The sequence below is a fragment of the Olea europaea genome, unplaced genomic scaffold (genome assembly GCF_002742605.1).
Source record: "Olea europaea var. sylvestris unplaced genomic scaffold, O_europaea_v1 scaffold269, whole genome shotgun sequence".
NCBI lineage: Eukaryota > Viridiplantae > Streptophyta > Magnoliopsida > Lamiales > Oleaceae > Olea > Olea europaea.
In genome coordinates this window covers 498,446-515,005 of record NW_019245290.1, presented here as the reverse complement: position 1 = coordinate 515,005, position 16,560 = coordinate 498,446, and positions in this window count along the sequence as shown.

Below are 16,560 nucleotides of genomic sequence, written 5' to 3'. Positions count from 1 at the left end.
CTTATAACCCTTAAAATTAACAACCAACAAGTAAAAGGAGATAACCTGTAATTTAATTGCAACCAAATGAAACCATTAAAATTCAAGAACTGATGTAGAGAAGAAAAGGCAGAAGATAGAAAAGAGAAAGAATTAAGAGGAAGCTGAAAGAGAAAATTACGAGAATATGATTCTGACAACAACCTCCTTCCCATCATCTAGTGCAGTTATAACCAAAAGGAAATGAGAAAAGGAAAAACGTAAAGGAAAATAAAGGAAGAAACATGTTTTCCATTATGACATTTTCTCATTATTGAAAAAATTCTGATGGAAATCACATTGTGCAGATGTAGCTTCCCATATAACAGTTTTGACTTTGCTTGTAATGGAAACAAGACTCTGATGTATAAAGAAAATGAAGCAGGCTTGCCATATTTGAAGTCTATGATAAGGACTACACATGGGATGCTGCAGGCTATTATTTTTATTTGTGCTGTACAGATTTGTTTTTTTTTGCTTTACTACCGTGTATAAATCAGGGACAATGTCTTGTACAATTACAATTCAAAATTAATATGAATTCCTTCCTATTTATCACAAAATGCTCTTCTTTTATTATGGTATCAGAGCCCGAGCTTTGAACATCTTTATCTCACTGATCCTAATACATCTTCTTCACACCAAAACCTTCTTCCTTGTCAAACTCCATTATGGCTGAACCTGAGCAACCTGCAAATGATCTTTCCAATCCCTATTTTCTGCACCATGGGGAGAGCCCTGGACTTGTTTTAGTCTCACAGCCATTAACTCCTCATAACTACCATTCTTGGAGTAGAGCTATGTATGTAGCTCTTTCAGCCAAAAACAAATTAGGCTTCATTGATGGCACCATCAAGAAACCTGTTGAAACTGATGCCAAATACTCACAGTGGCAGAGGTGCAACCACATGATCCTATCTTGGATCACCAACAGTCTCTCACCTGAGATTGGCAGCTATATTATGTTCTCCGATTCTGCATCAGCAGTGTGGGGTGAGCTCAAGAAAAGATTTACAAGATCAAGCAATAATAGGATCTTCATGCTTAAACAGCAATTGTCAGCAATTAAACAAGACAAAATCCAGTAAGTGTTTACTTTTCCAAGTTGAAACTTATCTGGGAAGAGATATCAAGATATGAGGAACCTTTCAAATGTTCAGCAGCAGATTGTGGTGCTATTTCGATGCTAAACAAAAGGCTAGAGAGAAGACAAATTATGCAATTCCTTATGGGATTGGATGAAGCTTATGCTGGCCTGAGGAATCAGATTCTGATGAGGGATCCACTCCCTACATTAGATAGTGTATTCAACCTTATTTTGCAAGGGGAGGCTAATCATGAGCTCACTAACCCCATCCAACATGTTATGGAACCTGCAGCAATGGCAGTCAACAGTGGCAAAACACTAAACCAAAGGGGAAATGCCAAGCAGACAAAAGGAAACTCCAAGGGATTGAGTTCTAAGGAGAAAGTGGCATGCACTGAATGTGGGAGAACAAACCATACCGTGGATACTTGTTGGGAGATTCATGGATACCCTCCAAACCACAAATTACATAAACCTAAACCTGGAAGTAGAACCCAGCAGAAGCTGGCCAACAATGCATCTTCAAATGGGGGGTCAGGAGTTCCAGGTTTGAATATCTCACCAGATCAAATACGCCAGCTCATAGCCCTTTTGCAATGCCAAAATCCTACCCCACCTAGCAGCAACTCAGAAAATCAAGGTATAAATATATCAAACAACAATGATAAATTTTTTGCTACTTTACCTGTATCCTTCAGGCATTTTTTGAGCTGCACAAATACCATAACCAGTAGAAGCACATGGATTCTCGACAGTGGGGCAACTGATCACATCACAGGATCATTTGACCTACTTGTACAGAGAAAGTCTCTACAAAATGTCTCAATCAACTTGCCTAATGGCACTACGGTACCGGTTTCACATATAGGGACTGTTGTTATTTCTCCTGTTCTTACTTTAAAAAATGTCCTATACGTACCTAACTTCCATTACAACCTTATATCTACAAGTCAGATTAGTCGAGATCTAAATGCTTGTTTTATTTTCTTGGCTAAACAATGTTTTATTCAGGAGCTGAACAGTTGGAGGACGATTGGAGTTGCTAGAGAAAACAAGGGCTCTATTTTTTGGAGAAAAACCAGCTCGGGGACAAGCTACCATCTCACCAACCCGTAGCCAACTCTTCATCTATTTTGACACCAGAATTGTGGCATTTACGATTAGGACACCCCTCTGATCAACGTCTCAGTTTGTTGCATAGTATAGAGCCTAATATTCCTCCTTTTGTCGTCAAGCATCAATGTGAAACTTGCCATATGGCAAAACAAACCCGTTTGTCGTTTAAAAAGAGTCAAAAATTTGTTGATGCACCTTTTGATCTAATACACATGGATATTTGGGGCCCTTTCTCTGTTAGTTCACTCAATGGTGCTCATTACTTTCTCACAATTGTTGATGACCATAGTCGAATGACATGGACTTACCTCATGCATTCTAAGAGCCAAACAAGGAAAATCATAGAGAGTTTCTTCAATTTTGTTGAAAATCAATTTAAGTGTAAGATTAAGGGAGTTAGATCTGATCAAGGAAAAGAATTTCACATGACAGATTTCTTTGCTTCAAAAGGTGTAGTTCATCAACAAAGTTGCATTTATACCCCTCAACAAAACTCCATTGTTGAAAGAAAGCACTTACACTTGCTAAATGTAGCTAGAGCTCTTAGATTTCAAGCCAATTTGCCCTTGAAGTTCTGGGGAGAATGTGTTGTCACAGCAGCATATTTAATAAACAGAATCCCTTCTCCGAATCTTCAAAACCGATCCCCATACCAAATCATTTTTTCCACAATTCCTTCATATTTTCACCTAAGGACTTTAGGATGTTTGTGCTATGCATCAAATCTCAATCCCCATCGATCCAAATTTGACCCAAGAGCTCGTAGGTGTTTATTCATAGGATACCCGAATGGCATTAAAGGTTACAAACTCTTTGACTTAAAGACTCAAGAAACCTTCATTAGCCGTGATGTAATCTTCTATGAAAATACCTTCCCGTTTCAAAATACAAATCAGCTACCACCACTATTACAAACACCTCATCTCTCAAGATTTGATGACCTGCCTGTGATCCCTAATCCTATATCGGATTATTCTGATCATATACCGATAGCACCTGCTCATACCAACAGTGACACCATCCCTGAAAACAACCCACCCGCAGAGCACTACAACCAAAATGACACGCCCCAACCCGGGATAAGTTTTCCAGCACCAGAACACAATGTCCCTGAGTTGAGAAGATCCACTAGACAACGACAGCAACCTGGCTATCTCCAAGATTTCCATTGTCGACTTGTAACTTCTCTAGCAAATCCACATGGTTCTCCTACTGCACAGCAAATGGATGAAGGTAAACCTCATTCTCTTTCTTCTGTTCTAAATTATGATAACATGTCCCCTGCTCACCGTAGTTTCAGCTTAGCCATCACCATGGAGCCCGAACCCACTTCTTTTGTCACTGCCAACCAGTACCCTCATTGGAAAACAACTATGCAAAATGAACTAACCGCTCTTGAAGCAAACAACACTTGGGAATTGGCTGTACCACCAAAAGGCAAAAGGCTCGTGGGATGTAAATGGGTGTTTAAAACAAAGTATAGGGCGGATGGTACCATTGAGAGGTACAAAGCACGCCTTGTAGCCAAGGGATATACACAGAAGGAGGGAGAGGATTATTTCGAGACTTTTTCCCCGGTTGCCAAAATGCCCACAATCCGTTGTCTATTGGCCATTGCAGCCTCTAAAGGTTGGTCTCTCTACCATCTTGATGTCAATAATGCCTTTCTCTATGGTGATTTGGAAGAGGAAGTTTATATGTCACTACCACCGGGATATGGTAGCGAGGGGGAGAATCGTGTATGCAAGCTGAAAAAGTCCCTCTATGGTTTGAAACAAGCTTCAAGGCAATGGAATCATAAGCTAACTTCTGTCATCACCAAAATTGGGTTCACACAATCCAAAGCCGACTACTCGCTTTTCTTCAAAAGGACGAACACCTCTTTCACTGTCATGCTTGTTTATGTTGATGATATGGTGATAGGGGGAGACAATGATACCGAAATTCAAAACTTGAAAGAGTATCTAGGAAAACATTTCAAATTAAAAGACTTTGGACGGCTGAAATATTTTTTGGGGATAGAGATAGCACGCTGTTCAAAAGGGATTTCTATATGCCAAAGAAAATATGCATTAGAAATCTTACAAGATTGTGGGTTAATTGGAGCCAAATCCGTTCAATTTCCAATAGAACAAAATTTGAAGCTTAACGAAGAGGAAGGACCAGAACTCACTAATCCAAAAGAGTATAGAAGATTAATTGGTCGATTGTTATACTTAACGATCACACGCCCAGATATCTCTTACTCTGTGCAAGTCTTGAGTCAATTTCTAAGCCAACCAAAAATGGCCCACTGGAAAGCAGCTCTTAGAGTTGTGAGATACCTCAAAGGATCTCCATCACAGGGTTTATTTTATCCAGTAAACAAGCATCTGAAGTTGGCAGCATTTTGTGATGCCGATTGGGGAGCATGCTCGGAAACAAGAAGATCAATCACTGGCTTCTGCATTTTTTTGGGAGATGCCTTGGTCTCTTGGAAATCAAAGAAACAAAGGACAGTATCTCGATCATCAGCAGAAGCTGAATATCGCTCAATGGCCTCTACCACATGTGAATTGGTTTGGTTTCGGAGCCTCTTACAAGACTTCGGTATAACTCTCAACCAACCTGTTCAATTGTTTTGTGATAATCAAGCATCCATTTACATTGCATCCAATCCAGTTTATCATGAAAGAACAAAACACATTGAAATTGATTGTCACATCGTTCGAGAAAAGATCCAAGAAGGTTTATTAAAACCATTTCACATTTCTACAAATTTACAAGTTGTTGATATTTTAACCAAGGCAATCGGATCTAGACAACTTCATTATTTGCTGAACAAGATGGGAATCCACTCCGTTGCTTCTCCATCTTGAGGGCGAGTATTGAAAAAATTCTGAAGGAAATCAGATTGTGCAGATGTAGCTTCCCATATGACAGTTTTGACTTTGCTTGGAATGGAAACAAGACTCTGATGTATAAAGAAAATGAAGCAGACTTGCCATATTTGAAGTCTATGATAAGGACTACACATGGGATGTTGCAGGCTATTATTGTTATTTGTGCTGTACAGATTTGTTTTTTTTGCTTTACTATCGTGTATAAATCAAGGGCAATGTCTTGTACAATTACAATTCAAAATTAATATGAATTCCTTCCTATTTATCACAAAATGCTCTTCTTTTATTACTCATAAAATAAATCGACGTCGTGTCACCTTAAAAACAAAAAACTGCCCTTTCTTCAATTCAAATCCATTTGTCGTTACTTCATCTTCTTTCTTCCTGGCTCTGTGATTCATTTTCTTCTTCCATCCCCAACTCCAAATGGTTTCCTGTCCTCCTTGTTCCTCTCCATAGCAGTATCCTTGTATTTTCTGATCTTTCTTGCAGCAGATTCCTAGATCCATGGCAATTGCTATTGTTGGGCTCAATTGAATCTGGACCAATAGGATTTGGAAAGGGTTCTTGGTATGTAATCACCTCAAATCTGAGCCACGTGTGAATTCAATAACCATGGAATCCATGGCCGCACTAAGGAAGCACTCGAACCTTTTTCTTCAAGTCGTTGTTGGTTGATACCTGAGATAACGGTTGAACGGCAGCATTTCTATAGAAAATGAAGCGGATCCAAGCTCAGCGAGCAAGAACGACAAGGCCTAGAGCGCAGTGAAGCACTGATGCTGTCAAATTTGAGTCGAGCAGTTGATTGTCTACTTGAGATGACTCCTTTCCCAGTAGTAGTAGTTATGATCAAAGTCATTTCCTTTGAAAGAGAGCTAGAGAGGAGAGGGTTTATTGCCTTGAATGAGAGCAATTGGGAGGAAATACACGAAAATGAACTTTCGACTGTAGCAAATTTTCATATTGGTCTTTGACCCATTAAATAAATTTAAAAAAAAAGAAATTAAGTTTAAAAAAAAAAAACTTACACTGAAAGGGCGAATTTACCCTTTAGCTAGTGACTGTTTGAATCTCATTTTCTAACCGATCGACCAAAAAAGAAAATCGACGCACAGTCACCTGAAAATTGTCCGATCAACCACCGACCAACTACACCACCGTCATAGTGAGCTAAATCGACGATCGCGCATCTACACCGGAAAAAATCGGTTAGTTTTCTCCTACAGAGTTCCAGTTGAAAATTTATTGAATAATATTAGATTTATTAGATTTAAGTAGATGAATATTCGGTTTAATTAGATCATGAGCATGAGTAGTGTTAGATTGTGGGCATCTTGGGATGAAAAATGTGATATTTTTTTGTAATTTTTGGACCTATGGCATCGGCAATGGCGATTTCCGGCCAGAATCGGGGAAGACGGTGATGTTACCCGACTATTAATAGTCTAATTTTTTTTTAAAATATATTTCATTTTTATTTGTTTTTTATAATTTTTGTAATTAATTTAATTTTTTATTTGATTATTTGATTGTTAATTTTTTTTTTTCACTTTTTATAATTAATTTATTTTTTATTTGATTAAATAATTATGTTATTTTTTTTTTTATAATTGTCTTTTATTTATATAATTTAATAATTGAATATTATCTTTAACTAACAATTTTGTGTTGTTCCTTTTTTTTTATGAAATAATCTTTAATATTTTTTTCAAATTTATTTAAATAATATAAATATTCTTTACATTTTTTTAAAATGTATTTAATTTGAAATTTTTTGTTTGTAAATATATTTTCCAAATGATTACAAGATTAATTTTCTTTATAATTAATTTATTTTAATTTGATTAAATAATAATTATGTTATTTATTTATTTAATTTTTATAATTGCCTTTTTTTATATAATTTAATAATTGAATAGATAATGTTGTCAGAAATTAACAATTCTTTTTTTTTTTCCTTTTATTGTTCTTTTACCTTTGATTTTGTTTTGAATTTATTTAAATAATATTTCTATTCTTTAATTTTTTTGAAAATGTATTTAATTTGATTTCTTTTAAATATATTTTCCAAATATAATATTTGTGATTAATTTTCTTTATAACTAATTTATTTTAATGTGTATTGTATGATAGTTAGAATTCGGTTCCCTTGATTTTGTAAGATTATGCTTTCTTTTGTTATCTGTTGTTCAATGCTCTAATATTTGAATTTTTGCAGGATGGAGTATCATTTAGATGGAGAGTTGAGACGGATGGCGGGAAAGGCTACTTGGAACAGTAGCTTTGAGAGTTTTACTGCTGTGTTGGAGCTGCTCGATGATCAGCACAGAAATATGCTACGACAGTCCTTCTTATGGCCATTGTACCAGTTGCGAGAGGTGCAGTACTCAAGACAGATCATCAATGCACTTCTATGTCGGCTTTTGAGGCCAGTCGATGGCGATTCCCTCCAGTTCAACCTCGGGGCAAGGTCGTCAGTTTCTCGACATTTGAGTTTACATTGATCACTGGACTGAGGATTACGGGCGACGATACAGCCATTGAGAGAAGTAATAGGCTGTACGAGACGTACTTTCAGGAACATGGGTCGGTGCTTCTACCCGACTTGATAGTCGCGATCAGGGGGTGTGACCAGATGCTAGATAGATTGAAACTTGGGCTGGTCTACATCCTCGAGAGTGTGATGAGGTGTCATCACAAGAATATTGTCATCGACATTTTTCATTTGAAAGTTGTTGACGACATCGATGCGTTCAACAACTATCCATTGGGCCGAAGATGCTACGAAGACACTGTACATGTCTTCACCAGAGCACACTCGAGGCCCAAGGGGTCGATGCGTAAATACGATACATATGGATTACGCTTAGTGGTACAGGTAAATGTTTAATATAATCAAAGTAAAAGTTTTAGTATATCACATTTGTGCATAATAAGTGTATGTGTTACAGATTTGGGTGTATGAGACAGTCCCTGTACTGGGGGCCCGCTTTGAGCAGTGAGAGGAGACACGCTGCCCTCGAATGCTTCATTGGAGATCATTGCGAGTGGAGGGATGTCCCACAGGGAAGCAGTTATCGGCCTTTCTCGACGATCCTCAGGTAAGTATTATGCATTTGTGATTTATATTATACGTAGCTTAAGATTTTGTTTACATGATCGTTAAGTAGTTGAAATGTCAATATGTCAGCTTGAAATCATACCTGAGTTGACACCGTCGATGGAAGAGGAGGCTTAGGGTCTTGTGAAGAATTTAGGCGTTCCGCACACCCCAGACGAGGAGATGTCTGATCCGAACTTGGACCGAGATTGGGTATGTGAATGAAATATAATTTATTGAATATCGTCGACGTATAAATATATAGAATAATTTGTAATATTATTTATGTAGGAGGGCGGTCTAGCTGATCCACGATCACATTCGCCGAGGGTATCGCCGTCACCATTAGCAACAACTCCTCCGAGAGTATCGTCCTCGCCATTGGCATCACTCCATCGAGGGCATCACCGCCGCCAGTGGCATCACCTCCGCCGAGGGCATCGCTGCCGCCATTGGCATCACCTCCGTCCAGACACCTCCCCCGTGTGTCTCCGGCACACAGTGATGATTTATATGCCCGTTTGACTGAATTTATAACGGAGGGGGTTGGCGCGCTACGACGAGATTTGACGGAGAGGGTCGATAATCTGGGACGAGAGTTAACAGGGAGGGTCGACGATATGGGACAAGAGTTGACAGGGAGGGTTGACGATCTATCCCATGATGTCGAAATACTACAGTCTTCCGTTGTCGACCTTTAGGATACAGTAGCGGCGCTTAGAGGAGATTTAGCCGACAGACGATAGAAGGACAGAGGGGATGGCGGAGATCATAATCGAGAGGGTGGCAGAGATGGTGATGAAGAGGGGGGTTACCCACCCCCGACGGAGGGGCGGAGGAGGTGGCGACAGAGGGGGAGGCCCCGACGGGAGGGACGGAGGTGGTGGCGGCGGAGGGGGAGGCCCCGATGGGAGGGGCGGAGGAGGTGGCCCTGGATGTCGAGAGGACGCCCAAGGTGATTGAGGGTAAGAGACATGCTGTTGACGAGACAGAGCAGGTGGTCGGCAAGAGGTTGAGAGTACCGTCACAGTATGTTGTTTCCCCCTTCATGGCTGAGGTCAAGAGGAGGACATTCATCGATGGGACGCACCCGAACTTATTCAGAGAGGTGGACAATGCCAAATGGAAAGCGTTCGAAACAGAGTGGCGGAGAAGTATCCCCGGGTAAGTATTGTATGATTTTAATAAAGCACTGTACGCTAACTCGTCTATGCTTATTTTAACATTTCCCTGTTTTTTACAGAGTTAGCCGCACGATAGGTCAAATGACGATTTTGGACCCTTACAGGTTGTTCCACGATATCACCACTGCAGGAGCTTAGCTCATCGACGATGTAAGTGAACTATTCATTTTGTGTATTTTATGTATACAACACTTTGTGTTTATTAAATGAATAACTCATACTTTTTTGGTGTTTCTTGCTACAGCACATCGACCTGATCGTGGACTTGCTGCGAGATCGAGTTCAAAGACATCCAAAATCATTTGATGTCCATGGTCGAGTCATATTAAACACCGAGTTCTTGCGTGCCGTTACCATAGAGTATCAGTCGCTCGAACTTATGGGTAACGAGTATACGGTGCCAGAATATATGCTCGAGTGGGTGATAGGACTGTCATCGAGTGTCGAGGAAAAATCATGGGAGGGTTGTACACATATGTACATTCCAGCATGCATCAATAAACACTATGTTACACTGGAGATTGTTTTTGCTGACTCGACTATATATATGTACGACCTAGATCATTCATGTTTGACATAAGGCCAGTTGGAGCAAAACCTAGAGTCCGTGGCTGTAATTGTTCCTATGATGGTCGGACAAGCGGGGATGAATGTACAGGACAGATTGCGGATTGTTCGGAACAGGATGACAACGCGACAGTCCGTAAGGTAAGTGTTTGAAATTTGTTGTTTTTATCTTTCAGATTTAATTTTTACTTACACAGTACTGAATTGATTCATTCTTGTTCAATTGTAGCGGCGACTGCGGCATATTTGCCATTAAGTACGTCGAATTTTTAAGTATAGGGCATAAGGTTGATGGAATCAACAAATCATGGATACAGAACTGGAGAAAGAAGTTAGCACGTGATTTGTTCGAATTTATTGTTGACCCGTAAATTTGTATTAAATATATGTAACATTTCAATTGTAAATTTAATTATTTTTTGTGATTATGAAATAATTGTAAATTTGTGTTCAATGTATATAACATTTACATTGGAAATTTAATTATATTTTTTGTTTTGTTATTTTACACGTAGGCCGAGTATGGAACTATTTTTTTCATATGAATCATGATAAATACCGTTTATCAAAAATAAATATTGAACATCGAAGATTTATAAAAAATAAATATTGAACAGTATAAAGTAAAAGGAAATATCATTCATTTAACGTACCTGTCTAATTGTCATTTAGGGAAATTTGACTGGTACAAAATTGTCGAGTACGCCCTACGGCTCTGCACCTGCCACACCTACGCGATCGGGAAAACTCTCCGGTAGATGGTATTCTAGATGTACTTAGACGTCCAGTACCACGCGATTCAACTGCTGGTGGCAACAAATTATGAAATGGGAGAATGTGTTCGGGAACTTCCCACTCGACTTCATTCGGCAGAGGAAATATAGTCTTAGTATATGCTATTCTCCAACACTCAGTCATATAATACAAAGAGCATAATGTTCTCACAGCAAAGCCTCGATACATGGCCACCGCAACTGCATGCTCACATGGAAAGCTCTCCAACTGAAATCTCGTACAACTACATGTGTTATCAGTCAAGTCCACCATATATGCCGTATTACGTGCACATTGCACGGAGAAGCGAAACTCATCTAGTACTTCCACATTCAACTTCCTCGCAACCTCTGCCGCCTTAAACAGTTTCTCCTCTTGAGCTGGGGCCAACACGCTACTATAACTCTGTGATGCCGAACGTCGGTCATGAAACCACTGTTGTAGCTTGTTACGAATGTTCTCAATCATTGCGAGAATTGGTAACTCTCGATCCTTCTTAAACAATGCATTGAGAGACTCCACGATATTCGACGTCATCATGTTGTATCGACGTCCTGGAAAGTATGACCGCGCCCAATGTTCGATCTCCATCTTCGTCAGATACTCCAACGCCGCTAATGATTTACTTCCTATCTCGAGCATGAACTTATTACACTCTTTAGCATTGTAAGCTTCGGCTGCTCTCCTGAACAATGAAACGATGCCTGTGCCCCGATATCTAGTCTTCAAATTATCTTGTATATGGTACATGCAATACTCGTGATGTGCCCCGGGAAAAATTTCAGCGATACTGTTTATTATAGACTGTCTCCGATCGGTTACAAAGGCAAGGTCTTCGAATTCCCTGATCACTTCCCTCAGTTTAGAAAAGAACCAACGCATGGACAGATCATTCTCGCTATCGACTATGCCGAATGCAATAGGGTAAATTTGGTTGTTGGCATCTTGACATGTAGCAATAATTAATTTGCCTTGATATTTAGCTTTCAGAGTTGTACCATCAACTAGAATTACGGGTCGCATTGCATTTCGAAAACCCCGAATATATTATCCGAGAGCTATGAAGAAATACTTAAAACAATTATCGTCCCCCGTCTCAATAAAAAATGTCGTGCCAGGATTAGTTGTCCCCGTGTTATGGCAATACCTAGCCAATTTAGCATAGTTCTCTTCAGCCAATCCCATTAAATCCTCCAACGCACATTCTTTGGCCTTCCACGCTTTCTGGTAGCTCATGACCACTCCGTACTCTCGACGAACGTCATTAATGATGTTCGAAGGTCTGTAGATCGTCCGTGGATCTTGATACTTGTGCATTATCTGTCGACTAATAAACCATGCTCGAGCTTGCCTGTGATCGTTTCGAAGAATTCCCACTTCGCAAATATATTCCCGCGAATACTTGCGAATTACGAAGCACTCATTCGTGTCCATCTTAGTTGCTCTCAAGCACCAATTGCAACTGTCTTCGACGCAGGCAACTGTCAACAATGACTTGTTTGATTTATTTACCTTGAACTTAAAGTTATATTTTAATGCCAACCGGTGCACAGCTTCCTGCAAATCTTTCTTAGTTTCAAACAGTTGCTCGACCTGCAAGTCCTCATCATCGGGAGCCACACGGGAAGAATTGGAGGACGGTCCACTTGTTCCAACCTGTGAGCTCCCACCCGGCTCGTGTCTCTATCGAGATAAAGCAATCAAATTCTCATTTGTAAACTCGTTTATATTCTCATTATCTTCAATTGTCGACAGAATTCTGCGCGTAATAGCGACATCACGATCAGAAGCAACTGTCTCAGGAATAACCACATCATCCGCAAGAACTATCTCCGCTATCTCCCAAAAACCTCGGTCATTGTTATTCGCCCTATCTGAATATTCGCGTTCACCTTCGATAACATCCTTCGTAATTAAAGTCACACCAAGAATAGTTGGAGTCTGATGCATTTTATTCAATTCAGCATCATTAGTAACGAATACCGGTGGCATCGGAATGGATGAATCCCCATAACCGTTGAATAGATATCTCAATTGCATATCGTATTGAGATTGATCGACATTCAGCTTATTTTGCAAATCGTGGTACATTTCTAAGTATGGTGTACTCTCTGTTATGGGAATTGCAATACAACCACGTATGTCACTCGTCTATCTCCATTCCCACCGATTATTTTCATTCAATTTGAAATCACCGAAATAACAGACAGGGATTATCATATTTGCATGAGGAAATTGATTTAATCAACTTTATTTATTAATTATAAGAAAAAATCAGTGCAGAGTCGATTAATTTGTTTGGTTTTCAATTATTAACTAAAAGGGTAGTATATAGTCCTTTCAACAATATATTGTTTTGTAATTGTACAAAACATTTAAGAGCATCTTTGTCTTTTACCCTATAAGAGGACAATGTCATAATATTCATGATTTTGAAAGTCAAAGTGGAATTTAAATCCTTTGACTGGGTCAAACTTAAAGTACCCCGAGCAACTGGGGCAATTTTAAAATTTTTCAAACGACATCGTAATGGTTGACTACAGGCAATTGCAAAAGTATCAAAACTCATCTCCAAATGACTCTTTAAATTTGAAATACTCTCTATTTTAAAGAGTCAATCCTTAAAATCATAATCCAAAAAACCTTTTAAATTAACATTTGTATTTAGAAAGTTGGCTTAAATCTGCAAATTTAGGAAGCCAAACTTATTCTCTATAATTAAAAATATTTAAAGTGTTTCAATTTTTAATGTAGAAAAATAATGAAATAATCTAAGAAAAATAGTTAAAGTAAAAGTTAGAGAAAAATAATAAAATATTTTTTTAGGAATAATAAAATTAAGTGTTAAATATGAAAAAACTTGAAGTTAATTGTTCCAATGGTCACTGAACTCAAGTTCATGTCTTTGATTGGTTACTGAAATTTAAAATGTCGAGTTTTCGTCACTAAACTTAGATCCTTGTCTTCGATTGCTTACTGAAATTTTAAATGTCGAGTTTTAACGACTAAACTTTAAAAAATATTGTACATTACTCACCGAATTTTGAAAAATATTGCATATTACTCACCTAACTTTGAAAAATGTCATATATTACTCAATGCAAATTCGATATCTTTCAAAATTCAACAGTTTCACTAGTAAGTAACGTACGGCATATTCTAAATTTCAGTGGTCAAAACTTGATATTTTAAACTTCAATAAGCAATCTAAGACATTGATCTAAGTTCAGTAATCAAAACTCGACATTTTAAATTTCAGTGACCAATTAAAGACATGACTTAAATTCAGTAATCATTGGAACAATTAGTTCAAAAGCTTATTGAGTAATTCGAAATTTTAACTCTATAAATTTATAAATGTTCTTTAAAGAATATAATATACTTTTTAAAAATAGAGAATCTTTTAGAGTTGCTTTTAAACTCATTAAATTAAAAATGCATATCGTGATGATAGAAGTTGCTTAATATTTGATTTTATTATATGTAATATTAGTACAAGTGAGTAATCGTTGGTTGGAATTACGAAGTTGAATTTTAGCTACTATTACTGTATAGTCTTTCTTCATTATGAATTTAGCAATTTAGACTATGTTTGAGCTATGTTTTTGGGAAAAAAAAAAAATAGATTTTGTATTTTAATTTTAATTTTAATTTTTTTTGTAAATATATGGTTAAAAAGTTGAAAAAAGTTTTGGATCCACATACAAACAGTGGAGGATTCAGACTTTTTGTGTTGTGGTGTCAAAAATTAAAATATAATTTAAAAAAAATAATATAGCACTTGTTTGATGGGGATAAAAATCAGACTTTTAGCAAAATTCGATAGAAGTTAGTGAAAATGTATGATTGTAAATTTGTAATTTCCATGTAATATGTGATTAAAATTCATTATTGATTTTGACTTAAAATAAAATCTAAATTTTAAGCCATACCAAACAAAAGCATAATATTAATGAAGCAAAGTTAATACATTAATATTTTGAAAATTTCGTATAATTACATAATTATCAATATTATTAAACAAATTGTGCTACCTCTATAGTTTTTTTTTTCATTGACAGATGTTGAGCTGATAGCCAGTAAATCAAATTGAATGTAAAAAGTAAATGAATTGAAATAAAATTTAAATTTAATTCAGGAAGAAAATGAAATTCTAATTTTAAATAAATGTAATTCAAAAGTAATTCAAATTACATTTAGTCCATAACGATCCTAAAATTTTTGATGTCATATTCTATGTAAAATTGTCTAATAAAATAATGTAATTATATTGAGAATTTTATCGTGCAAAAAAAAAATAAAGGCTAATAAAATAATTGATTTTTCAAAGAAAAAATGAGTTAGAAGTCTTTTTTTAAGACGTACGTTTACTCATATTTAATTATTTTTAATATCCGTTTGAATCATTCAATATGATTACGATGTAGTTCTTGAAACAAGATTCTTGATAACATAGGCGATTTGTGGATTCGGATAACATACGATCAGTGGCGACTTTTGAAAGTTATTGTATTATTTAAATTATTGAAATACTAGTTTAGAATGACTTACTTTGATGCTTCAAAACTTTTACTATAGTTGACAATTTTTCACGTTATTAATGAGCGGAAACTAGGCCATAAGTACTTCAAAATGGTATTAAAAATGCCATAGTTACATCATTTGGTATTCCATAATGAGTGCGTCAAAATAGATCATAAAATGATCAAAACAACTATTTTTTTGAAAAAAAAAATCCAAAAAATTTGCGGGGTCATTTGACCCACATAACCCCATGCGGGTTCATTCCTGTGTACTAATTTTTTTTATTGGGATAATGTGATTAAAAATGAGTTCGAAGAAAATGAGGGTGCGTTTGGTTTGCGTTTGCGTTTTCAATTTTTAATTCATTTTTAACTTTCTGTTTTGAGGGACTATTTTCGAATTACAGAAAACGTGTTTGGTTTGTCATTTTGAAAAAACAATTTTTCAAAATAGAAAATGCGTTTGGTTTAAAATTTTTAGAAATTGTTTTATGACATTCAATTAATTTGATTATTTAGTAAAACATAAAAATTTTATACTAATATATTACCAGATAATATATATTTTAAACTTGATGAATTTACTATTTTTCTTGCTATAAAAATAAAATAATAAATAATAAATTTTTTAAAATTTTTTTATGACATTTATTCAATTAATTTGATTATTAATAAAATATAATAATTTTATGCCAAAATATTACCAGATAATATATATTTTAAACTTGGTGAATTTACTATTTTTTTCTACTACAAAATTAAAATAATAAATTTATAGATCAAAAATTGGAATAATTGTAAAGAAAACAATCAGTCCGTCCTTCATCCTTTTAGATGTATTTTACTGTTACTTGGACAGTAAAAAATGAAATAATACTTCTTCCAAATTTTAATCAACAAATAAAAAACAATAATGAAAATTAAAAAATGTTGTGAGTTTTAAAATTATTATGCTTTATTAAATTATATCAAATTACAACATTTTATTTTAAAAGTAATGCTAAGCATTCCCTAGATATATAAAAAAGAAAAAAGAAAACGGAATGTTTGGGGTATTTTCGAAAACTAAAAATAGAAAACGGCAAACCAAACTCGCTCTGAGTTTTTTGATAATGAGATGTTCAAATGTTGAACATTTAAGAGTCAGGCATGACATGACATGACAACCTTTTTGAAGAAACAGAAGGTAACTGAGTAGGTCTTATTGCACTTCGACGTTGGTTGGTTACCTGACAACTAATTCATTCCAATTCCATCATTCGTCAACTATTGCCCACCTGCCTGCCTGCCTGCCTCGTCTTCATAG